At 43.3% G+C, this 26,865-nt stretch overlaps 1 pseudogene; it reads right to left on the reverse strand.

Moving 5' to 3' along the window:
• Positions 1-24,743: 24,743 nt before the first annotated feature.
• LOC128835060 (SCAN domain-containing protein 3-like) lies at positions 24,744-26,246 on the reverse strand (annotated as a pseudogene).
• Between the last annotated feature and the right edge of the window lie 619 nt (positions 26,247-26,865).

Genomic DNA, 26,865 nt, shown 5'->3' on the forward strand with positions numbered 1-26,865 from the left:
GAGGGAGCAAACAGACATGCTCTGGCGCCTTGTGGATGTTCTGCAGGACCGGAGGCAGGAGGACAGAGCCCCGCTGCAGTCTATCTGCAACTGCCCACCCCCACCACAAAGTCCCATCCCCCCCTCACCCAAAGTCCCAAGAAGGAGGGGCGGCAGGGGCCGTGAAAACTGTCACTCCACCCCTGCAGACTGCTCAAGTACCAAAAGGCTCTCATTCCCAAAAATTTGATAAGTCCTTTCCTTCCCGCTTCACCCAAGCCCCCGTCCCAGTTTCATCCCTTAAGTGTGTAGTTGATAATAAAAGATATGTTTCTGTTAATTACTGTATACATCATGTTCTTTTATGGGAGACTGTGTTTGAAGGAGGGGAAGGGGGTTGGTAATTGGAGAGGACAGTCACCTTTACCAGGGTACAGACACGGGGGCAGGTTCAGCAGAAGGTCACACACACATTGCAGTCACTAGGCACCCTGGTCAGTCTGGGAGGTGGTTTTCATGTTCTGTGTGGGGAGGGCCATGTGACTTTGTGGCGGGGGAGGGCGGATAGAGATCTTATGCAGTGGTCCTTGTCCTGGATCACAGAGCCACGCAGCAGAGGATCTGTAACCGTCCTCCCCCGCCACAAAGTCACATAGCCCCCCCACACAAAGTCCCAAAAGGAGGGGTGGCAGGCTCCGTTGAAACAACCAGTCCACCACTGTGGACCACTCTATTAGCAGAAGCCTGTCATTCCTCGAGTTTAGAAGCGTTCTTTCTATCAGTACGCCCGCTACCCACCACAGTCTGCGTCCCACTTTCAACACTTTACCGCAAAATGCGTAATAAAGAAAACAGTGTTCATTAACAAAGTTCCATGTCTTTTATCTTTAAACAAACTTAATAGTCACAGGTTACCCTGCTCACTCAGGAACCTAGCTTTCAAAGCCTCCCGGATGCACAGCGCATCCCTCTGGGCTCTTCTAATCGCACGGCTGTCTGGCTGGGCATAATCAGCAGCCAGGCTATTCACCTCAACCTCCCACCCTGCCATAAAGGTCTCCCCCTTGCTCTCACACAGATTGTGGAGCACACAGCAAGCTGCAATAAGAATGGGGATATTAGTTTCGCTGAGATCAGAGCGAGTCAGTAAGCTTCTCCATCTCTCCTTGAGACATCCAAAAGCACACTCCACCACCATTCTGCACTTGCTCAGCCGGTAGTTGAAGAGTTCTTTTTCACTGTCCAGGGCGCCTGTATAGGGCTTCATGAGCCAGGGCATTAGTGGGTAGGCTGGGTCCCCAAGGATCACTATAGGCATCTCCACATCCCCAACAGTTATTTTCTGGTCCGGGAAGTAAATACCTTCCTGCAGCCGTCTAAACAGACCAGAGTTCCTGATAACACGACTGTCATGAACCTTGCCCAGCCATCCTACGTTGACGTTGGTAAAACGTCCCCTATGGTCCACCAGTGCTTGCAGCACCATTGAAAAGTAGCCCTTTCAGTTAATGTACTGGCTGGCCTGGTGGTCCGGTCCCAGGATAGGGATGTGAGCTCCATGTATAGCCCCACCGCAGTTTGGGAATCCCATCGTGGCGAAGCCATCTATGATGACCTGGACATTTCCAAGAGTCACTACCTTTGAGAGCAGTAGCTCAACGATTGCGTTGGCTACTTGCATCACAGCAACCCCCATGGTAGATTTCCCAACGCCAAAGTGATTCGCGACTGACCGGTAGCTGTCTGGCGTTGCAAAGTTCCAGAGGGCTATGGCCACTCGCTTCTGGACAGTCAGGGCTACTTGCATCCAGGTGTCCTTGCACTTCAGGGCAGGGGACAGCAACTCACAAAGTTCCAGGAAAGTTCCCTTCCGCATACGAAAGTTTCGCAGCCACTGTGATTCATCCCAGACCTGCAGCACTATGCGGTCCCACCAGTCCGTGCTTGTTTCCCGGGCCCAGAATCACCGTTCCACAGCATCAACATGACCCATTGTGACCATGATGTTCATTGCGCGGCATCCCATGCTTTGCGAGAGGTCTGTGCCACTCTCAGACTTCATGTCCTCACTGCGCTGCCGTAGCCTCCTCTCCCGATTTCTCAGCATCTACCCCTGGAAAAAGTGGATGATAAGCTGTGAGGTGTTGACAACGGCCATAACTGCAGCGATGGTCGCAGCGGGCTCCATGCTCGCAGTGCTGTGGCGTCCATGCTGTCACTCACCAGAAAAGTGCGCGAACTGATTGCCCGCTGGCGCTTTCAGGGAGGGAGGGTGGGAGTGACGGTTGGATGACGACAGTTACCCAAAACCACCCTCGACACATTTTTTTCCCCAGCAGGCACTGGGGGCTCGACCCAGAATTCCAATGGGCAGCGGGAACTGCGGGAACTGTGGGATAGCTGCCCACAGTGCACCACTTCCAATGTCGACCCTTGCCCCGTTAGTGTGGACTCACAAAGTCGAATTACTGTCCTTAGTGTGGATACACACGTTCAACTTTGTAACATCGATTCCACATATTCGATTTAAGTACAATCAAAATACTCTCGTAGTGTAGACATACCCTAAGAATTCATTTCATTTTCCAAAATGCCCTTTGGCACATTCACACTACATAATATTTTTGTTTATTAAACTACCCTTTAATGAAATATCTTGCCACAGCTGTGATAGGGTGAAGAAACGTCTGCCCTCCAGCATAACACTTTTGGGCTGCGGACAGCCTAGGGAAGCTAGCATTTCTCTGCTCAGTTGTGAGGAATCATTAGGCCAGATGTGACAGCAGCATAAGTGGCTCTCAGTCACCTTTTTACCATCCTTGCCTCCCACTCCCCAGTCCTGGGATCAGTGGATCACCACAGTGTTCTGTTCATGCCTCGTCCCCAGGGCTGGTGCAACCCATTAGGCGACCTAGGCAGTCGCCTAGGGCACTAACATTTGGGGGTCGGCGACCGCAGCAGCCGGATCTTTGGCTGCCCCAGTTGTTGTCGGTATTTCGGGGCGGGACCTTCCGCCGCCTCTGTCGGGGGCGGCATTTCGGTGGTGGGACTTTCCACCGCCTAGGGAGGCAAAAAACTGGCGGCGGTCCTGCTCCTCCCCCAGCTGCGTATACATTCAACACTCTGTCGCTGCTGGCGGGAAGCTTGAGGTGGAGGCATAGAGAAGGCTGTGGAGTCTCATACTCTCCATAGTATACCATTCAGGGATTACCCTACACTGGTGGAATCCTCGACTATCCAGCTCTATGGCATCTATCTGTACACTGCTACAGTTCTGTATTGAGGCTATAGCAAGAAACAGATTCTGGCCTTTAGTAATTATACAGGAAAGCTGACATTAGCCCTGATGCTATTAGGCCCCCCAATTAGGAGAGGCTTGCAACTGTAAGGTCCTGAGTCCCATAGGCTGTCTCTGTGAAGAGCAGATAGATAAGGTTTTCAAATTACAGCCTCTGGCTCATTCTTAGAACTGCACAAGTATCTTGGTATATAAAAATAAAAGTACCTCTGCTAGCATAAATTCTTCACATGCCATTCTTGTGAAACCTTGAACCATTTTACAATGAGCTTGTGAGGGGCACCAGAAATTTCAAATAAGTGCCACAGAGAGCATAATAGCAGGCCGTGGAAGAAATATGGCTAAGTCAAGTGAGCATTTTAGAGGCAATGCATAGGGGAAATGAATTTTCCAAATATAAAAGGGAAATTAATTCTGCCAGTGGAAGAAGATCCCAGAGTTTATTTTCCCCTCACTCTGGGCATGTCTCCCATTAGCAATGTATGTGCTGTGTGCACTACAAGGAGAAAAGAACACAATTTTTATTTTTCTCTGTGGTGCAGCATGTCTCTATAGTTAATGTTTGTAAATGTATTCTGCTTAGTGAATTTCTCAGGGGGATAAGTAGTCTGACTAAACAGTAACAGGAGAAACAAGCATTTTCAAAATGTAGATTACAATAAGGTCATATAAGGGTGGGTAAATCTGAAGCTTTGGTGGTGGTGTTTAGGGATGATTACTTTTAACCATCTAGGTCTGCAGCTTTGGGTCTTGATCCTGCAAACACTTGATACACTCCACTTTACTTGCCGTGCTTAGCCCCACTGATGTAAAGCACATCCATAATTCTTTGTAGGAAAGGGGCTTTGAACTAGAAAGCTTTTGAGAGCAGGCTTTCCTGCAAGATTTACTTCCGGCATCTTTCTATCCCATGTGACTAAAGAGTATGAAAACGCTTGGCATGATATTTAAGCTTTCCTACTTCAGGTCCCACCAGGAATCAAGAAGTGCAAAGATGCACAATGCTGAAAAACACTAAAAGCAAACAAACCAATCCCAAGATGTTTTTAACCTAAATAAGGTCCGGTTTAAGTCTAGACTGTCTGTTGGGTGAATGCTCAGATCATGCCTTCTTTTTCTGAAACCTTTTCATTATCATACCCGTTCAGCCCAAAATGTGGAAAAATCTGGATTTGAACAACTTTGTTTAAAATATTGTAATGTGTTATAATCAGTAACCTTTCAAACAGTGATTGGTCTAATTGAGTAATAATGATTTACAGAGTAAATCCTTAAAAATCTAGCACTCTGATACCAGCTAATGACATTTTAGAAATACCTAAAATGGCTAAAGTAGTTATATTGGGCAATATTTTCATGAATCTGTTCAAGGCTTTGACATCTGCACCCTATGTATTTATTTTCACTTTTTTTTTCAATTAGCATAATATGGATCACAAACACTTAGATGTTCCCAAGCAAACAACATTATTAGAAACACGATTTTCCTTATGCTCCAGGACATGAAGCAGGAATGGCTTTGGGCAGTTGAGAGAAATCTTTCACACAAGGAAATAAATGCAATATACAATGTAATCTATTAGTCACAGAAGCATTTAAACAAGAAAGAGTGCTATTTGGCTCTGCCTCACATCTAGTTAATTCTTGTAAAAACAGAAAATCTGGCAAAACACTGTTCTAAAAATAAATGATGCCTCCAAAATTAAAAGAGGCATGGAAGAATTTAAAATGAAGTGGTGTGACCTGAAAGATGTGCCAAAGATAAACCTGCTGCCAGAAAACAAAGGAAGAAAACTAATCTATCACAGTAACAGTTTCATCACACAGGAGACAGGTCTGTAATGCTTGTCTTATTGACTGAATATGTTTCAAACATGTATCAGAAGAGATACTCAAAAAATAAGGTAATACCTGTGTTATCTCTAACAAATATATTAATGTATTGTCTAGGGTTATGCTGGTGTTATTTACACAAATGAAGAATGAAGAAAGACTTGGAGAACACAGAGAGAGACAGGTGCATCATTCTCCATGTAGTATGGTTCCCGGAAGAGGGAATCTTAAATACCAGTGGTCAGCAAGGCACCAGTATATATGAGGTGTCTATTGAAAAAAACAATCTTGAACCAACTCCTGATCAGGTTGCACTGAAGGGAATGAGAGTTCATATAGACACAAAGATATAGAAAATTATTTAACTGGCATTACACATTTAAACCCTATGGATGAGAGCAATTATGAGACTAATTAAAGAGTTCACCTGTGGATTTTTAAGGCAGCTGAATCAGGAATTGGATGGCATGAACACTAATAATCCCAACAGTCTCTTGAATGCAGAGTTGTTGTAGCCATACTGGTCCCAGGATATTAGAGAGACAAGGTACGTGAGGTAATTTCTTTTATTGAACCAACTTCTGTTGGTAAGAGAGACAAGCTTTTGAACTTACACAGAGCTCTTACTGAGGTCTTCAGCTCTGTATAAGCTCGAAAGCTTATCTCTCTCACCAAGAGAAGCTGGTCCAACAAAATATATTACCTCACCTACCTGGTCACTCTAACAATCTCTTAACAGACAACGTAAGATGGAAGCGCCACTATTTCTGGAACACAGTAACATTTCCACAGAATTAAAATCAGTAGACAAAATGATTGTAAGTTTAAGATAAGTCTGTAAAGCATCATTTGAGCAATGGATTTCAACCTGTGGTCTGCGGACCCCTGGGGATCCACAGACTATGACTAAGATTTCCAAAGGGATCTGCACCCCCATTTGAAATTTTGTAGGGGTCAACAGTTGAAAAAAAGGTCTTAGAGTAATGACTGAATAATGAGCTAAACTTGTTAGGAAGGGAACAATCAGGGCAGATACACAACAGCTGATGTCATGGCCCTCTATAGATCACCATTTCATTGACTTCAGTTTCATCCTGCATAGCACAATTTTGTAGGTGAAATAACTTTCATCCTGATATTTCTTAAGAGATGCAATTCCTGCTCTGGTTGGATTCAGTGCTCCAGCACTAACTAATGAGATCTTTATTTACTTGTTTGCATACCTAATTGGCATGCCCATTGTGAGTCCTGAATATGACTTTAACAATTTGAAGGTTCCACTGAGATGGCAACCATCTTCATTGGGGCCGCATGATTCCTGACTGTTTTTGTAGGATGGCTGTGGCAGCCGGCACCTGGGCATTTGGCCCGAGCGGTCCTCAGCCGGAACGGAAGGGTGCACAACCACAGTGAAGTCTACGCCATCAAACCTGTTAGTTCCGACACTGTTCTGGTAGGGATCCCGGGATCTGACATCAGGAATCTGGTCAGATAATTATTTCTGTGTTTTGTCTGGACTGAGGACTGTCCTGTCTCTGTGTCTATCCATCCTCCCTGTGGAGTGTTTGAGTCTGGGCGCCATCTCCGTCCGGGGATCAACTGACCAAAGAGTTCCTATCCCCGCGGTCTGAGTGAGTGAAATCTGCACAATTGCAGCCGCACCGTGCCTTGGGTAAAACCCTTGGTGTGAAAGCAAGGGCGATTGAGGCAGTAGCCTGTGGGCTCCTTCTGTGCGTTGCACCGGGCATCGCTCTGACAAACCCAAATTTCCTTCTTGTATGATTGGTGTGTGAAGTCCTCCTGGATGGGTAACCAGATGTCTAAGTCGGGACAGTTCCCTAAAGGAATGCTGGGTCATTTTATGCATTTTAGGAAGGGTCCAGACTCCTGTAAATTTCGGAAAAGTGGTCTAGGCTAACTCAGGGGAATCCCAAAACTCAGTGGCCACTGTTAGGATCTTGGGGCAAAGACTGAATGGATGTCTTAAAAGACAAACTCGGCCAACATAAAACTAAATTGGCAAAAGGAGAGAATGATTGTTTTATGCAATGGTGGGAAGAGGCAAACCGTAGGTGGACAGAATCAAAACTTGCCTCTCTCAAAGATTCAAATGATAAGTTAAAAAGCTTTATTGGAAGCCTCCTCTCCCACCACCAGACCGAGCGCTCCCCTTTACCCCATTCTCCGAGAAGACTCGGATTGATCCCAACCCCCTTCATACTCCCATCTCATTGTGGAAGAGGATGATGATGAGAAAGATGCATTAATTGGCTTGCAGCCTTGCGTCGGATCAATAGACGGTCACCAACCTCCCCAGTTCAGGAACAACTCCCAGGGGTCTTCAGTTCAGACCAGTCCGGATTCTCCAATACTGCCCAGACCCATTCCTCTGGTACTGCTCAGACCCATAAAGAAAAAATAACCCGTTCCCCCAAAACCCTCCAGTCTGCCTGACTCCTCTGCTTTCCCCCATACATACGAAGATAGCCTGGATACTGATTGAGCCCAATGCTTGCGCTCTGGCTCTAAAACTATCCAGGCTCTCCTCCGAATACTGCATACTGGGGGCCAACAAGAGGGTCCCACTTGGAGCTATAAACCCTGGACTCATACAGAGCTCCATTCAATTGTAAAAGGCTTTCCGAAGCCCCGGAAAAATCCTACCAAATTTGCAGAGGAATTTTTGTTAGTGTGCGACACCTATGAATCCTCTGAGGCAGACCTCCTGCAGCTGTGAAAGCTACTTGTAACCCCTAGCGAGCATGAAAAATGGCTCACAGCAACCAATTGGCCCATCAGTGAGCGCCACTCTACTTTGCCAGACACCAGTCCTGATGCTGAATACCGAAAAAAAGTGTAAAGACCGAGCTAAAAACCTACATGAGGCCATACCTCGAATATGGACTCCTAAAACCAACTGGACAGCCATACATTGCTGTAAATAGTGACAGGGAGAAAGCCTGGGCAACTATCACACCTGGCTGACTGATGTTTTTCTGCAACATTCTGGTATACAGCAACCGGGTGAAAATGGAAAGGGCACCCTGGCTCATGCGTTTGTTAATGGCCTCCTACCTGCTATTGGCAGTATGCTAAAGAGAATAAGTGTTGGGTGGGAGACTGAAACCATGGACAAATTGCAAACAGTGGCAGAGCACTGCCATCACACTCTAAAAGGAAAGGAGAAACAGTCCTTCCAAAAGTTAATGGCCCTGCAAATACAGCATTATTTAGGGCAGGGCAACCAGTCCCGGGGACGGGGACATGGTTGAGGGAGGGGAGGGAGAGGACGTGGAACTGGATTTTCGGATTTTGGGGATGTTTGTTATTACTGTAAGCAGCCCGGACATTGGAAGAATGAGTGTCCGTGCTGGCCTAATAGCTCTGTAAACAACCAGCTAGACCCCCTGTCGGCACAGCCCGACACTCCCCAGCCTGACTTTGTCCCACAGCAATGACGGGACGCCAGGGAACCTCAGGAAATTTTAGCTCCTTTTCTACTTCTCATGGGTGAATGTGTTTTGACTATCAATGATCTTTCTCTTTTTCATACGGGAGCTTCGCTCTCTGTAGTTTATACTACCAACATGCCTGCGGTTCCCCGCGCTGGAAAAACCGTGTCCACTGTGGGCATTACGGGAGTCCCAACCCCTTATCCCCTTTCAAAACCTCTACAGGTCCAGGTTGGTCCCCTTTCCGTGGATCATGCATTCCTTCTTTCTGATTCCACTTCGGTAAACCTTTTGGGTCAGGATCTGTTATGTGAACTTGGCTGTACCAACTACTGTTCCCAGGATGGTTTCCACTTACAAATCCCCCAGTCCTCTCTGAGTGATTCTGTGGCCTCCCTGCTGTCTGAAACTCCCCTTTCCACTCTGGTCCCCTGTTACCCATTGATCCCATCCCTTGAACACCTAATTTCGCAGGTCCCATCCTCTCTGTGGCCAACCCAGCCATCTGAAGTGGGCTGTTTAAATACTGACCCCGTCTGCATTACTGTTGACTCCTCCAAACCCTTGCCTCGCCTGTCTCAATACCCTTTAAACCCCGAAGCAGAGGCTGGCATTGCTCCGGTCATGCCCTGTGGGAACAAGGCATTACTGTCCCCTGCTCCAGCCCCTGTAACACCCCTATCCTCCCAGTTCGAAAAGCCGATGGTAAATCATGGCAGTTTGTTCAGGATCTTGGAGACATTAACCACATTGTCATACCCGCCTTTCTTGTTGTCCCTAATCCAGCAATGATTCTGGCTTCTATCCCACCAGGTGCAACTCATTTTACTGTTGTTGATTTTTTGCTCTACTTTCTTTTCTGTCCCGGTTCACTCTGACTCCCAGTATCTTTTTGCCTTTTCTTACAAGGGGCAACAGTACACATGGACCATGCTCCCCCAGGGGTATACTGAAAGCCCATCTTACTTTTCCCAAGCATTAGCCCGAGACCTTGCTGACCTTGTTTTCCCGTCTGGGTCCACACTAGTCCAATATGTAGATGATCTACTCCTGTGTTCCCATTCGTTGTCTGCCTCAGAAACTGATTCTTTAGTGCTCCTTACTGCCCTAGCAAACAAGAGTCACGAGGCTTCTCACTCTAAGCTATAGCTCTGTCAAGCCTCTGTCACATACCTTGGCTTTCTCCTCTCCCAGGGTTCCCGTACCTTTTCTCCCACCCATGTCCAAGCTAACCTTAGCTTTCCCCGACCCAGCTCCCCATGCCAGGTCCGAAAGTTTTTGGGCATGGCTGGATTTTGCAGGCAACGGATTCCCCAATATGCCTCCCTTGCAAAACCTCTCCAGGAACTCACTCGATTCTCTGTGCCTGACCCCATACCGTGGCCCCCTGAGGCCTACTCTGTCTTTGTTTCCCTCAAACAGGGTTTGGCTTCTGCCCCCGCTTTAGGGCTGCCAGACTATTCTAAGTCTTTTACCCTTTTCTGCCATGAACAATCTGGGTGTGCACTTGGAGTTCTCACTCAGATGCACGGAGACAAAAACCGCCCAGTGGATTATTTCTCTGCCACTTTGGACCCTGTTGCCCAAGGCTTACCTCCCTGCTTGCATGCTGTGGCTGCCGCAGTGCGCCTAGTCGAAATGTCTGAATCACTTGTCCTCTGCTCTGCTCTTACCCTCATGGTCCTTCACTCTGTGGAAACTCTCCTGCTACAATGTAACACAGGCCACCTCTCCTCCACCTGCCTTACCAGGTATGAACTTTTACTGTTATAGGCTTCATATATCACCGTAAAGCGTTGTTCTTAGTTAAACCCTGCCACTCTCCTTCCTTTGTCTGATGACAGTGATCCCCATAACTGCCTTGCAACTGTTTCTGCTGTCACTGTCCCGCGCTCAGACCTTTCTGATGTCCCTCTCCCTAACTCTGACCTTGTTTTGTATACTGATGGTTCCTGTTTTCGAGACAACCAAGGTCGTCTCCTTGCAGAATACGCTGTAGTGTCACTCTCTGAAACCCTAGAAGCTGCGCCTTTACCTTCTTTAAACTCAGCGCAAGTTGCTGAATTAGTTGCCCTCACCTGTGCCTGCTTTTTGGTGGAGGGATGCTCCACCAGCATTTACACTGACTCCCGCTACGCTTTTGGGGTTGTACATGACTTTGGCACCCTCTGGCAAGCTTGGGGTTTCCTTACCTCCGCCGGTACCCCTATCAAAAATGGCCCCTACATCACTACTCTCCTGTATGCAGTTTTACTTCCATCTGCCCTAGCTATTGTTAAGTGCCCTGGCCACTCGACGGCGGATACTGATGTTGCTAAGGGTAATGCATTTGCTGACGCCTCTGCTAAACATGCTGCTGCCATACAACCTTCCCCAGATGCATTTCTAGGTTCCCTTTCTGTTTCTATACCACTGCCGTCCCTCACTGACCTCATCCTGCTCCAAGACTCCCCCCCCCCCAGAAACCGAAAAAGACCCCTGGGTTGCCCAAGGTTGCTCTCTACATCCTGATTCCCTTTGGCGTTTGCCTACTGATGCCTTTGTGGCCCCCTTTTCACTCTACCCGTCTCTGGCCGCCCTGCTACATAGTGTTTCGCATGTCAGAAAGGAGGGGATGGTCTCTGCTGTAACTAAGGTAGGATGGTGGGCCCGCCATTCCAGCTCTTTTGCAGCCCGCTACTGTGCCGCCTGTATCACTTGCCAAAGCCACAATATTGGTAAACCTGTAAAAGTAACCCAGGGGTTCTGGGGCCTGCCCAAAGCACCATTCTTGCATTTGCAACTTGATTTTGTACAAATACCTAAGTGTCAACAATATGAATTTATTTTGGTTATGGTTTGTTTATTTTCTGTTTGGATTGAAGGCTTTCCTTGTCGCAAGGCTGACTCACTGTCTGTTGCCAAATGTTTGTTAAATCATATTATGCCTGCCAAGAGAATTCCTGCCACTCTCTCCAGTGATCGGGGTACACATTTTACCGGACAACTTGTTCAACACCTGGATCATGTATTACATATCACACACCTGTTGCACTGTCCCTACCACCCACAGAGCGCAGGTGCAGTTGAAAGACAAAATGGTGTACTTAAGAATAAGCTTGCCAAAATTTGTGACTCTACAGGGTTAAGCTGGCCAGCAGCTTTACCGCTGGCCCTTATGGAAATGCGATCCACTCCATCCCAAAGGCATAAATTGAGTCCTTTTAAAATTGTTATGGGACGCCCTATGCGAGCTATGGCTACCATTACTCCAGTCCCAGACTTGAATTTGACTCACAGTACACTCCTTCAATATTGCAAGAGATTAATGCAAGCCGTAAGTCACTTCCATTCACAGGTTTGAGCCTCCTGGCCGACGGAACCCACCTCTGATGCTTGTCACAACCTTGAGACAGGCGACTGGGTCTACGTAAGGCACCATCATTGAAAACACGCCTTGGAGCCCCAGTGGAAGGATCCTCATCAGGTACTGCTTACTACCCAGACAGCTGTTAAGTCATCTGGCATTGCAGCGTGGATACATGCTTCACAGTGTAAGAAGGCACCAACCCCAGCAAACCAATCATCACCTCAGGACTACGCAGAGTCAGTTTTGACTCCAGAAAAAGACATAGCGGAACAGCCTGCAATACCTTACAATCTACGCTCTCGTAAGGGTTGCCAGAAGCAGATGATGACCTAAAGCAAGGCTGAAAAAGAAGCAGTAGTGATCCTAGTACCTGCTGCCTGGTGGACGTAAAACCGTGACTGCGGTTCCCTCAGTTGAGGTTGTCAGAACCGAAAGGGCCTTGCCTCTAACATGCGCCTCTGGTAGTGCCTGTTCCTCAGCTGCTGGTGTCTTAAGGTCTGGGGAGACCACGATGACAATTCTTTTATCCAGCAGTAAGTGTGGATAGCTCAGACCCTTAATATTTCCAATTGCTGGGTCTGCAGCCACATCCCAGTCCACTCTCAAACTGGTGTTCCTGTCCTGGCAATCCCACTCAATTCCCCAGACCTCACTAGAGGACCTCGTCCATTTAACAAAACATGGAACAGCAATGACACGTGGGAAGTGGTGGGAATAAATGTATCTAAATGGATAAGTGTGGTGGAGGGAAAAGTTCATTGGTGTTGGGTGTGTAATGAGAGAGGGCTGGATCTGGAAAAAAGCCGTTGCCTTCAGCATATTGTGGCCAATGGTATATGTGATTATTCAAGCAAAACTAAAAAGTGGTGGGCCTGATATGGGGATATGAATTTTTTCTCAACCTGGGATCAAACAGAGAAATCAATCTCATGTTCCCCCTACAGTAACCTTAGTGAAAACAATACAGTCTTTTAATGCCATGCAAATAACACCACTCCTCCTAAGAAGAATTACCCTGTGCCCTTTGAGGGATATTACTCCTCCTTTGCAAACACCTATATGACAAATGGGTGCAACCGACCCTTCCCAGCCTTAATAGGCCATCATTGGATTTGTGGCACCAAGGTTTATACCGCACTACCAGCTAACTGGTCAGGTATCTGTTATCCCACCCGACTCTTCCCACAATTCTGAGTGCTAGGGTCCTTCCCACGAGGACGCCTCCATAATTTCAGGTGAAAAAGAAGGGACTTATCAGATGCCCAATGGTATGTAAATAACAAAAGCCCCTTAACCTGGGAAGAGGCCATTGGCAGTTCCTTAATCCCATTTGGGGGAGTAATACACCATGCAAAAAAGCTCCTGAGATTACAAACAGTCGTTGAAATAATGGCAAATGACACTGGAGAAAGTTTAAGAGCCCTGGCCAAAGAAACAGGGGTGATCCGACAGATGGCCCTCCAAAACCATCAGGCATTGAACATAGTGCTGGCAGCCAAAGGAGGGACCTGTGCTCTCATTGGAAAAGAATGTTGTGTGTATATACCTGACAACACCAATGAGGTAATAGATCGCGCTAGCCACTTAGAACAAATCGCATATCTTCCCCATGAAGAGCCGAGTTCTTTATGGAAGTGGCTAAGTAACCTGTTCAATTTCTCTGGCATAGGAAACTGGTTGTCAGGGAGCCCTGACTATCCTGTTTGGAATCCTAATGATTATTGTATGTTTTCAGTTAATCTTCTGTTGCATCCAAAATCGTGTAAGACATGCCACCCAGCTGACTGCCCCAAACCAGAGTGCTAATATGATGATTTTAAATATCACTGATGAACAAAAGCGATAAAGAACGATTGATATGTGGAACCCAGTAATTGTTGGTCATTGCATAGCTTGACCAAAAGGAGGGATTGTGAAAGTAGAATGAATTATATTGTAAAAATAGAATGGATTAAAGAAATGCTTTATGTTCCTTTAAGCAGTGTCATAACTATAAAGGGAAAGGTAACAGCTGTCCTGTGTACAGTACTATAAAATCCCTCCTGGCCAGAGAATCCAAAATCCTTTTCCCTGTAAAGGGTTAAGAAGCTCAGGTAACCTGGCTGGCATCTGACCCAAAGGACCAATAAGGGGACAAGATACTTTCAAATCTTGTGGGGGGTGGGGGAAAGGCTTTTGTTTGTGTTCTTTGTTTGTGAGTGTGTTCGCTCTCGGGACTGAGAGGGACCAGACATCAATCCAGGTTCTCCACATCTTTCTAAACAAGTCTCTCCTATTTCAAACTTGTAAGTAAATAGCCAGGCAAGGCGTGTTAGTTTTCCTTTGTTTTCTCAACTTGTAAATGTACCTTTTACTAGAGTGTTTATCTTTGTTTGCTGTACTTTGAACCTAAGACTAGAGGGGAGTCCTCTGAGCTCTTTAAGTTTGATTACCCTGTAAGGTTAATTTCCATACTGATTTTACAGAGATGATTTTTACCTTTTTCTTTAATTAAAAGCCTTCTTTTTTAAGAACCTGATTGATTTTTCCTTGTTTTAAATCCAAGGGGGTTGGATCTGTATTCACCAGGAGTTGGTGGGAGGCAGGAGGGGGAATGGTTAATTTCTCCTTGTTTTAGATCTCAGGGGGGTTGGAACTGTATTCACCAGGCAATTGGTGAAAGGTTTCTCAAGGCTTCCCAGGGAGGGAATGATTGGGAAATGGTGGCAGCGGGACCAGAGCTAAGCTGGTAGTTAAGCTTAGAAGTTTTCATGCAGGCCCCTACATTTGTACCCTAAAGTTCAAAGTGGGGATACAGCCTTGACAAGCAGGAATAAGGAATGTTGAAATATAGATGTCAGGAAACATTAAGGTATGAAACAATGGGTCCACTTAAGCTAATGGTGGGACATTAACAGGAGATCGGTAATAGTTAGTAAAGAAATAAGATATGTATGTCTAGCCCCAGGTAAACTTATCAGTTCTGCTTCCTTTTGTTATCTTGTTAAGTTTTCCACCCTTTTATCTGTATAAATAAGATGGTTTGAGTCTTGCATGGTGCTCACATTATCTGGGTGTATTAGCAGAGAGCTTTGTTAATAAACAGAGTGGTCTGACAAATTGTGAGTCCTGAATCTGACTTTGACACCATTTACTTCACCTGCATATCCAAATGGCCAGTCACATGCATGGTAACTGCAACTGGGTGCACAAATGTGTACGTACTTTACTGAAATCTGGCCCCAGGTGTCTGGATTTGGAAACTTGGTATGCCTAACTTGCAGCATATTCACATGATAGTTTTTAGAAACTGCCAGATAATGTATAGCTTTTTGAAAATTAAGTAATTAAACCATCCAATTTAAATCAGCCAACTATAAAGTAAGTGACTCAGAGCAAAAGTAAATTAAAAAAAAATATGGGAGAGGCAAGTAGTTAAAAAAGCCTTACAAGTTCAATCAGTGGAAAAAAATTCTAAAGTACATGTTCAATCTTTCTTTACCATTGAAATACCTAACGGTAAATTTTCCTGTCTCATTTGGGCTTCAGAAGTCATCTGGGCAATGGACAGCTTCCGCTAGGGACAAAAATATACAGTTGTTTGGTAGAATCAGCTTTCAGTTGAGCTGAAAGAGGAAAATATAAGCTCATTTTAGTTCTTAAGCCCATTTCAATTCTACAAGCACTTTCTTGAGTTCTTTACATTTTTTCCAACTGTTAAAAGTAGCAGTCATACATTATTTTTAGTATCTCTGATGATGACAAGCAGGGGTGGCTCTATGTATTTTGCTGCCCCAAGCACGGCACGGCAGTCAGGGGGCTTTTGGCGGTCCGCTGGTAACGCAGATTCGGCGTACCCGCCGCCAAATTGCAGCTGAAGCCGCGGGTCTGGCGGACCTCCCACAGGCATGCTGCCAAAGGCTCCCTGACTGCCACCCCCACAGCAACCGGCAGGCCGCCCTCCGCTGCTTGCCGCCCCAGGCACGTGCTTGGTGCGCTGGTGCCTGGAGCCGCCCCTGATGACAAGGAAGTTTTCTTTCAGTCTTCAAAACGGAATAAAGTCCAAGCTGCAAAATTTGGATCTGGATTTGGATTACTGCATGCCCATGCCTGACTCTGCTCCCTGTTATGGTGCCCAACCCATAGTGGAATCTTCAGCCTTAAGCTAGGTGCCCAGGATCCTCATAAGATGCATGGGAAGAGTGAGGTGCCTAAGAAAGTGATCCTCACAAGGTAGCACACTGAGCAGGGAGCCACCTAAACTAGGCAAGAGTGAAATGTTGAGGTGAGAGGACAGTTTTAGGCACTTACGTGGCCACCCTGGTATATGTCCCTGATGGGCACCTCCTTCCAGTCTGAATCCTCAGCCGTGAACCCTCTCCTGGATTTAGACATCTAAATCTGGTGAGCATCTTATGCCCTGTGCCCTTTCAGCTGAAACCATCTCTCCCTCCTGCTCATGCTGAGTACCTCTCTCACACTCACCCTGCACTTATCTGTAGTCCTCTCCAGCTATTTTTTTTAGGGGTGCTGTCATTTCCATCTATTGGCAGCCTGCATTTGTCCCTCCTGCAGCGGGACCTGATAGGTATCAGGTGTTAGCTGTGCTCACAGTATGCCTACAGGATCAGGCCTGTTGATGAGATAGGTGTTACTTCCTCTTCATTTCAGAATTTCGCTTACAGGCCTTTGAGACTTTGGCTTGAGCTAAAACTCCTACCTGTTTGTTACCTGAGGGGTGGTAATGGCGACAAGGCTTAGGTGGCTTTGTGAATGCTGACTGGTGGAAATTTATGCATCTACGGGGCTAAGTGGCACTTGAGTGGTGGGTTTGAAAATGTTAGTAGTACCTAAATGGTGGACTTAGGTGCCTAAAACGGCAGATTGTTACCTAAATACCATTTAGGATCTGGCTTCTAATACTTGAGGTCCAGTTAAGGTTAGTCTTTTGTTAAACTGTCTTGCTTTGTCACTGATTCTGCAATTTTTCCTATTATTTTTTTTTAAGTCACAGCTCTGTAGTCCTCCCTGAAACTCCTTTCAGTTTAAATTAAAAAAAAAAAAAAATCTTGTTTTCATGAATGCAAGGTTAATCTTCCAAATATGAACTAAGTACAATGGATGCAGTGTTGTCTTCCTGAATGCCACTAACAAATAATACTTCTGCAGAGCATTTATTCTCTTTACACTCAAAGTTGTTCTGAAATGGCAGGTGATCTCTAAATCCATGTAACTTAGTTATCAAAACTAAGTGTCAGTTTTATAAATATAATGTGCCAGATCCTCAGTTGGTATAAAATAGCGCGTCTCTGCTAAAGCAGCCGTGCCCTCCACCATTAGCCTGCATGAGATTTCTGCTTCTCTTTGCTTTGCTGTAAGTAAGCAATAACTAATGGGAGCTTACAAGCATGCATTGTACATTTTCCCCTTTTAGCTATTAGCTGCTCTGATATTGAATTTTCAAACTTTAGTAAATTAGTAAATTATGTTTTTTTTTTCTGGATGTTCAATAGTCAACACAGTGACAGGTGATAATATGCAGTAAATTACTTGAACACAAAATAGTATAATATACATAAAGAGGATAATTATAATCCATTCACTTGTTATAAAAAAGGAAGCCATTTTGTAGTTGATTATCCATCGCAACAGCAAATCCAATATCCATGCATTAGTTTTTTGGTGGTTTTTTGTTGTTTAAGGAAATATTGGATTCAGTGCTAGAGACTTATTAACTTTCAGGCTAGAGTATTTGATCGATAGCTAAATTGGGCTTTTATAGCCAGGTCATAACCGTCTTACCACAGAGATTTGTCAAAGAATACAGGGAGATACTTAATTATACAGGTATGTTTGTTATTCAAAGACCTCATTTACTTTAGGTTACTTTGATTATGCCTGATTTGACTGTTGTTGTAATATAAACAGGGGACAAGGGATACATCTGTATGTTTAAAATATTGGGCAATTTTACATAGTTATACTTCTAATTCAGTGTGAATCATGTAACACTTGTTCATCTGAAAGGGGTGGATAAAGTCAGAAATAAAGCAAGACAGCACACAGAATTGTTGATAAAAATTCACTTTAATTCCATATTGGTGTGGGCTAACTCCTATAACAATGGCCTCTAGGAAACCACATATATTAATTTACTGCTCTCCACCATCACAAACTGAACCTGATGTTTGTTCACTACTTGTACATTTAGCTTTAGCTTTGTAGGCATTGGTGAATGTAGCTTTACCTAAAGTTTAAATAAATCTACACTGACATCTAAAAATAACCCTTTGTCCCTCTGGGTTTCCACCCTCCCTCACTGGAAAAGCACCAGGTTAAAGATGGATTCCAGTTCAAGTGACATGATCACATGTCACTGCAAGACTTCATTACTCACTTGCCAGCACACACATATACAGGAAGACTCACAGGTAAATACAGCCATCTGCAGACAATGGGAGTCATCAAGATTCCAAACCATCCTTAATGGCCCACACTTGACATAATTACAATAGGCCCTCAGAGTTATGTTTTATATTTCTAGTTTTAGATACAAGAATGGTACATTTTTACAAATAGGATGATCACACTCTGTAGATTATGAGCTTTGTAATGATACCTTACAAGAGACCTTTTGCATGAAACATATCCCAGTTACATTATATTCACTTATATTTTTATAAAACCATATAGACTGCAAAACGTCACACTTGGCAACTCCACTTATCATATAGCTGGGAAGAGAGTAGGCAGGCAGGGATGAGCCGTGAGTGGAGCCTTGGTTCTGCTTCACTGCCCAATGGCACCAGAGCCAGCACAGAGAAGGAAGAATACTATGCCAGCAAATGAACAGGCACAGATAACTTCCTCATTAGAGCATGGGGGAAACAGGGACTAGATTGTGCCCCTTAGTCACTCTGTTTCATGTTCTGATCCAGCAGCACAGCTATGCCATGTCCCTTAGTTGGATAGGATCCCTTTCTTGGTTGCCCCTGCTTTCCCATAAAATACACTGTAAATCATAGAATATCAGTGTTGGAAGGGACCTCAGGAGGTCATCTAGTCCAACCCCAGGCTCCAAGCAGGACCTGTCCCCAGACAGATTTTTATCCCAGTTCCCTATATGGCCCCCACAAGAATTGAACTCATAACCCTGGGTTTAGCAGGCCAATGCTCAAACCACTGAGCTATCCCTAAATATTTCCTGTAAGAAATAAATTACACTTTTTAAAAAGAAAATATAACTCTGTAATCAGTTGCACATTGTGCCTCGGGATGAATAACAGAAACACTGATACACAACTAGTTATTTGTATACTGCCTACAAAGGCAAACAAAATGAAGTATATTCATGTATATTTCTGTGCTTCTGCATTTAAAAGTAGCAGGATGAAAGCCACAGCTATGTAGATTTAACATCTGCTTTAATTGCAACCAAATATAAAAGCCATGCATTGACTTGAAGAAACCTAATAAATGGTACATACGGAAGGAACAGAAGATATTTTGTAGAAGGTTGGCATTAAACCCTTGATTTTATTTATCATACTGTGGAAAGGTCAAGTTTTGCTCAAAGTAACAAAGAGCAGCACAATATATCATTGATTACTTATGTGTTGTGTGTACCAACATAGTTCCAGGTTGTTCCTCCGACTCCTCCCATATCTGTGCCTCAAGGGAATCCTATAGTCATAGATTTCCTCTCTTCTGTGTAGCAGTGGAACAAAACATGTCTGTGCAACACTGTCCACTCCTGCCTCCTAGACACCACACACCTCCTGGATCCCAGAGGTGCTCGGTGGGAGTGAGGTGTGTACAAAGAGAGGCATGGGCACCCATTCACAGAGGCAGCTGACCCTGACCATTGGGGTTGTAATGAGAGCAATGGGAGAGCCACCCAGGGGCAGACCCAGTGGAGATATACAGGCATGTTGGAGATCCAGTTTTAGAAGTGGGTCCTGTGGCCTAGTCACTGGCAAACTCCACCACCAAGAGCAAAAGAGGGGGAATTCCACAACACAGGTGATCTTCACAGAGATTTCCTTCCCTTGGACTTTACTGCAGGAAGGGAAGATCCAAGACAGTATTTTGTGAATTGTTGCAATATAGTCTATGTGCATGCCTTAGGTGAACATTAAGAAAACAAGCCACCCTAAAGGCAGTGTACCCAGCCCCGGGAGAATTCCCCTGTGGGAGGGTATCTGCTGATGACATACATAGTAGCTTCTATGACAATGCCATTCCTTTGGACATGGCTCAGGAATGTAGCTAGAGGAAAGGAGGTAAGACCAGAATGTCACTGTGGCCCAGCAATCCCCAGCTTCTCAGCATCACTGACAAACAACAGAACTTAGAACAGTTCTCAGGCTACATTGTTATGCTAAGGGGCCAGGGCAGTATGCTTTCGCCAAGGATCAGGAGAATGCACAAAGGCTTCTGAAAGCCACTTGTCTTCACACACATGCATGCACACACACTCCTCTTGAGTTGCACTGAGCAGTTCTCAGTGATAGTTCAGGGTCTGAACCAATATGCCTGTGCTTTCTGCTGAAAAAGGTATGAAAGACATGACTATTACACGTTCACTTATTCAAGCATATACTAAATTGATGTTACTGAAGTCAGAAAGAAAAAAAAAACCTATTTACTTTAAACTTCCTATTAAAAATTCAGGTTTCAACACACATTACCTGTATGCATGCAGATATAAATACAAATCCAATTTTTCTAAATAGATATTAGCTATAAATCATAACTGCATAAGCAACAAAAGAAAGACTTTTACATTGTCTAATAATGTTATGGCATTTTATAGGTATTAAAATGATGGAATGACAAAATAATGCAGTGTATTTCTAGTTACAGGGGACGCTTTCTGAAGAATGCATGGCATGTCAATACAGCTGTCACCATTATACATTTCCTTTACATTACTATACTAAACCGATCCAGTGGAAGTAATGGCAAAATATTGTGTTCCTTATAAATCACCTTGTAGGTATGCAAAAGGTTTTATATGCCATGTAGACAATAAATCACAATCATCCTAATCACCACAGGAACTGCTAACAGGTACTGTACTGTGTATAAGACTAGGATACTTTGAAAAGCAGATATTTCATTAAATACACTTTGGAAATGGTTCTCTTCAAAGACATGGGTAGGTAAGGATTTATGAAGGAAGCATTATGTGGTTGAAGCTGCAACCCCATGTACCTGCCCACAACAACCTAGAAGTGCAACAGAGCTAATTCTACAGAGCATTCCCATCCAAATGGTGATTGGCTATGGCTGCTTTTGTCCTCAAGAGTGATTTATACATGTAGCTTTGTAATCAATAAAAAAAGATGTTAAAGTCTGAATGTTCACTGGCAGGCAGTGCTCTCAGCCCATGGGGGAGAAGGAGAGTGTCTTGTTGCTTAACTGGGAAGCAGCTACTTGATGTTCATCATTACCGCTCCTTAACCAGAATCCAGTTCAGCTAGAATAATGGCTATAACATGAGTCAAATATGGAGAAATTAATGCATGAAAAAAGGAAAGGATCCTCAATACTCTGACTGAGCATCCCATGAAGTAAATTTATATTGTAAGAACTTCTCTTTGGCATTAGCTGATATGCCCCAAACTTGAACATAAGGACATAAGAATGGCCATACTGGGTCAGACCAAAGGTCCATCTAGCCCAATATCCTGTCTTCCAACTGTGGCCAATGCTAGGTGCCCTAGAGGGAATGAACTTGCAAACACTTACGCATGTGCTTGTCACATGACTAGTCCCACTGACTTTAATCACAAGATAAATATTAAGCACGTGTGTAAATTTGCAGGATTGGGGTCAAAATCAGGGCATATAAGTAGCTGGTTATTAATTTCCTGATTTTCATACTCAAAATACTTTATTATTTTCACTTGTTTGCTCTCCCATTCAGCCATGACTAAATTCATCTCTGAACCTAAGAAACTGTTCACGTTACCTACAAGACATATGCTCTCTTTCTTACCAAACCACAATAAGATTATTTTAAAAATGTGATAAGGAAATCCTTTAGATTGTGTCGTGTTACAGGGTTGTTGCTGGGTACTTTAGAATCTTGAAAAAGTTTGAGACATTTAGCCTTTGCCAGAGAACAGGCGTGCAAATTCTAAATGTATTCTGCATTTCCTAAGAACTAGGATAAATTGTCAAAGTTAGTCCTTTTCTATATCAACCAGTGAGGGATCAGGAAGGCAACCCTTCATCCTGAATACATCATGCAGACAAAACAGGTGGTAGGTAGTTGAGTAAACAAATTCAGTATGACCAGAATAACTCACTGATATCATTGTTACAATACATTTTAGATCAGAAAGAGCAAGCATGACAGGCTGATATGGGGGAGAGAGATCAAATTGGTTACCATGTTTTACTATTCAGGAATGGATAAAATAAGGGACTAGCAATGAAGGATCATTTGATTTCAAGTCAGTGTATCAAATGTGTCTAGGTTTAAAAGTGACTGAAAGTTGTTGCCATCTAATGGCTTTTCTGATGTTGTATGCGAAAAGAGCTGTTGATCTCATTAATGTCCCGACTGGGGATATTTTCTATTCTGTGACCTCATGTTAAAACTGAAACAAGGTTTCGATATTCCCCTCCTAGTAATAAAGAAAGGGAGGTTGGTTGTAACCTTCTGAAACCCAATCTCCTCTCCAGTTTGAAATCCCATAGTTTTACATAATAAATATGTAAATATGCCTCATAATAAATATGCCTCATTCATTATTAGCACTATGAACTACATTTAACTAATAACAACATAATAATAGCTTCACATTATCCCCCAGCCATCTTCAGGAGCACTCTTTGCTCTTCAATGTCTTCTATCCCAGGTCGTGTTTGGTGGGTCAGAGTGAGGGATGCTAGTGGAAGAGGAAGTGTTAGCTATGTAAGCACAGCCTCAGGCCTTGTTCTTTCAACTTTGGCGAGCATGGTCTGAGATTTGTGATTATATAGAACAGGGATCGGAAACCTTTGGCACGCGGCTTGCCAGGGTAAGCCCCCTGGTGGGCCAGGCCGGGCCGGGCTGGTTTGTTTACCTGCTGCATCCACAGGTTCGGCCGATCGCGGCTCCCACTGGCCACAGTTCGCCGCTCCAGGCCAATGGGGGTGGCGGGAAGTGGAGGCCAGCACATCCCTCAGCCCACGCCGCTTCCCGCCACCCCATTGGCCTGGAGCAGCAAACCATGGGCAGTGGGATCCGGGATCGGCCGAACCTGCGGATGCGGCAGCTAAACAAACCATCCCGGCCCACTGCGGGGCTTACCCTGGTGGGCCGCGGGCCAAAGGTTGCTGATCCCTGATATAGAACTACAAACACAAATGTTTCTGTTCTAGCAGATTTAAGATTCAAGGCAAATATGACTCTCAAATATGACTTTGCTTTCCTTCTCCGAACACCAATTTGCAAATTATGGGTTAGCTCACGAATGAAAATAATTTTGGTGTTCTCAGTCAAATCTCTAGTGGATATTTTCCCCCAACACCAAAATACCTCACAGATTGGTATAACTTGGCATAACTGTAAGTATTTGTCCTTGCAAATTCCAGCACTGCAAAACCCAGGGATTTTACAAGTTAGGATTGATGTATGCAATTGTAAGGTAATCCTCAAAAAAGGCACAGAAACTTTCCACATTATCCATTGCTCACAGCATTTCTGCTAATCCCCCACTTGCATGTATTCTGAATTTACCCATTATTATTTTAAAATTATTTTTTGCTGTGAAGTAAGGCTGGTGATAGACATCTGAATGCAATTATCTGATTTCAAAATCTCTGCAAAAAGAAATAGCCCTTCTATACATGAAAGCCCATTTTGGGGGGGAAAAACTTCCTTCCCCTTTTGAAGATTTCAGCAAAGATGAGGCTGCGTAATCAACAGAATCAATTTTTAACCGAGGCCTCATTTGCAAACCCAAAGAGAGATGAAGCCTTCATTATAATCTCTCTGTCCCTCTTTTCTCCCATAGAACACTGATACCGACTCACCAAACACAGAATTTCAGAGGTACAGTTTTAATGGTCTCCAAGCTAAAGCAGCCCGAGTCAGAAAATTGCCAGCACATTCCTTTAAAATTCTTACTGTTTTGCTGAATCCTCCTTTGCTCCTGCACATAATAACCACACTATGCTATACTATATATGATTGCAAGGCTATCTGTGTTTATATTAATATTATCTACATAGTGCTGTAAACTTGGCGGACCATTAACTTTAGCAAGGCTCGTTTTACAGAAATCGTTAAATCCCAGTACAGCCATTTGCAAGATGGCAGCAGTCTTTCCTCAGATTAGGCCACGGGGATATGTATGTATTTGTACCATGCAAGAGGGGAAGATGTATGGGAGAGAGTCTGTGCCTCTCCTGCAGTCAAAAAAATAAAGTATCAAGTCATTTTGGGAACCGTTTCTTCATGGAGTGAGGGCCTGATGTTGTTTGATATTCGTATTATAGGGCTAGATACACAAGACTCAGCACTGTAGTTCTCACCTTTTAGACCAGAGGTTCCCAGATTTGTTTGGCCTACCGCCCCCTTTTCAGAAAAAAAATTACTCAGCACCCCCCTGGAAATCTACCTTCTTTAAGTGAACAAACAGAAAGATGCAGTGACAAATTTGTGTTCTTTTATATATCTATATTTCTACCTACGTCCTACAATATAGTAAAGAAAGATGTTGTTGTAAATAAGACACCTTGAAGCTTGAAATTATAAAATTATTTATTAAAATCAACCATTCGCATTACACACAGAAAATTAAGATAATGAAGGATAATAGTAAAATAAAAATTACGAATAATATTAAAAATAATCCTAATGAGAAGGATGAACCTGGTGCGCTGCTATCAATTTATTAATGTTCAGCTCTATTTTTGTCAGCAGCATTCTTAAATCACCGCGATGAGCTATTTGCAATCAGTTTCTTTTTTTAGTTAACAGATTTGTGACCGCACTGAACCCACGTTCCACTAAATATGATGAAGGAAATGCAATTAAAAACTTTTGTACTATAGCCCATAATCCAGGATAAAGTGTAGGTATCTGCTTTTGCAGCCAGAACTGTTGGTAGCCGTCTTTGAATTTAAATTTGAATTCCTCATTTGTTGTTACTTCTATCAGTTCTTCTTGTAATTTTGGAGATTCTTCTGTGTTTGTACTTGAAAAAGGGTCCAAAACCCAATCGGGTATGTTCATTTTAAGAATGTCTTCAAATCATTGATTGAAGTCAGAATGGAGAGCCTCCAAGTGCTGACAATAGGTAAGCAAGTCTTCATCATGTTTTTCTACTGTTGATAAATTTGGAAACTGGCTGAATTCTCCTCGTCCTAAATTTCGGTTGTACAGAAGAAGTTTTGCCACAAACGCGGAAATAACAGTTTTTGTTTTGATTAAATTCAGCTCATCGCCTTGGAGCTGTAAATTTGTTTCATTAAATTTATTAAACAAGTCTGTCAAATAAGCTATGTCATTTTTGGAATCAATCAAGTTGGCTCGTAAAGCTTCATCTTTGTTTTCTAGGAACTCTAGCACTGAGTCAAAGAGTTTATAAAACTGATCCAAACAGGCACCTTTTGATAGCCAATGAACTTCTGTATGAAGCAGCAAGCGATTGAATTCTTCATCGTTTTCAAAACAAAGTTGTCCAAACAATCTGTCATTCAATGAATTGCTTCTGAGTTTGTTGATTGGTTTAATGACATAATGTAATGACCTATGTAGGTGTTCACTCAGATTTTTGGCAACTAAATGTTGACGATGAATGACACAGTGTACAGCGAATACATTCAAAACCACTTTTTTTAAATATGCAAGAAAACCCCTGTAGTGCCCTATCATTGCTGGAGCACCATCAGTAGCAACTGACAAGATATTACTCAGGGGGATTTCTTTTTCTTTAAAAAACTCTTCCAATGCATGAAATATCGATTCTCCTTTAGTATCAGTTTGCAAATTTTTAGCAAATAATAATTCTTGGCAAATTTTGTCTTCTTTTATGAATTGCATGTATGCTAAAAGTAAGGCTTCATTTCCTGGCAAAGTTGACTCATCAAGCTGTATAGAGAACTGGGATGTTTTTAAATACTCACATAATGAGTCTTCAACATCTTGAGCCATTTCATCAATTCTTCTTTGCACTGTATTATTGCTCAAAGAAATTTTCTTGGTAATATCAGACGCTGGCTTGTGTAGCATAGCACGTATTACCTCATTTATAGCCGGTAGAATTAGTTCTTCACCAATAGTATGTGGTTTTCCCGATTTAGCAATCAGTAACGAAATGTTGTAAGAAGCACGCAACCCATCGTCATCTTGCATAAAATTATCAAGCTATATAACAATTTATATAATTGAAAAAGTGCAATTTCTCTCGCCGGAACCAAAATTTTTTGCAATAGTTGTGTTATTAAAATATCGCCCACAACATCAGATATACAGTGTTTTTTGTGTAAGATGGCAAAAGACAACCAAACTAAAATACTAATGAAACTAATAAACTGGGTTTTGTTCTTTGCTCAGCATTAGATATATGTATTTGATATTAAATTGTCAAATATCAAACTAAATTTATCAAGAAATAATTAATTTAAAAAATAATCAATATGCAATTAAAATCAGTTAATAGTTTTAATTTAGTTTGCCCTTATTTAAATAATTGTTCCTTATTAACACATGCCTTATTTACCAATTAACACAGATGATTCGATAGATATAAATAAATGTTAATAGTTAACAGTTTTTTTACGATTTCATTCCCCTGTTTTCGTTAATATTGTAATAAAAAATACGACAAATATATTGACTGTACACTTCAAATAGTACTGTACCGACACAAGCCTGCTACGATTTTATTATTAGTAAGCACTAGAGACACAGAAACATACGTTAGATATGTAAGAAAATGTATAAAAATACATTGTTTATTGAAACAACAATA

The sequence above is a fragment of the Malaclemys terrapin genome, chromosome 1, assembly GCF_027887155.1.
Source record: "Malaclemys terrapin pileata isolate rMalTer1 chromosome 1, rMalTer1.hap1, whole genome shotgun sequence".
Lineage (NCBI taxonomy): Eukaryota > Metazoa > Chordata > Testudines > Emydidae > Malaclemys > Malaclemys terrapin.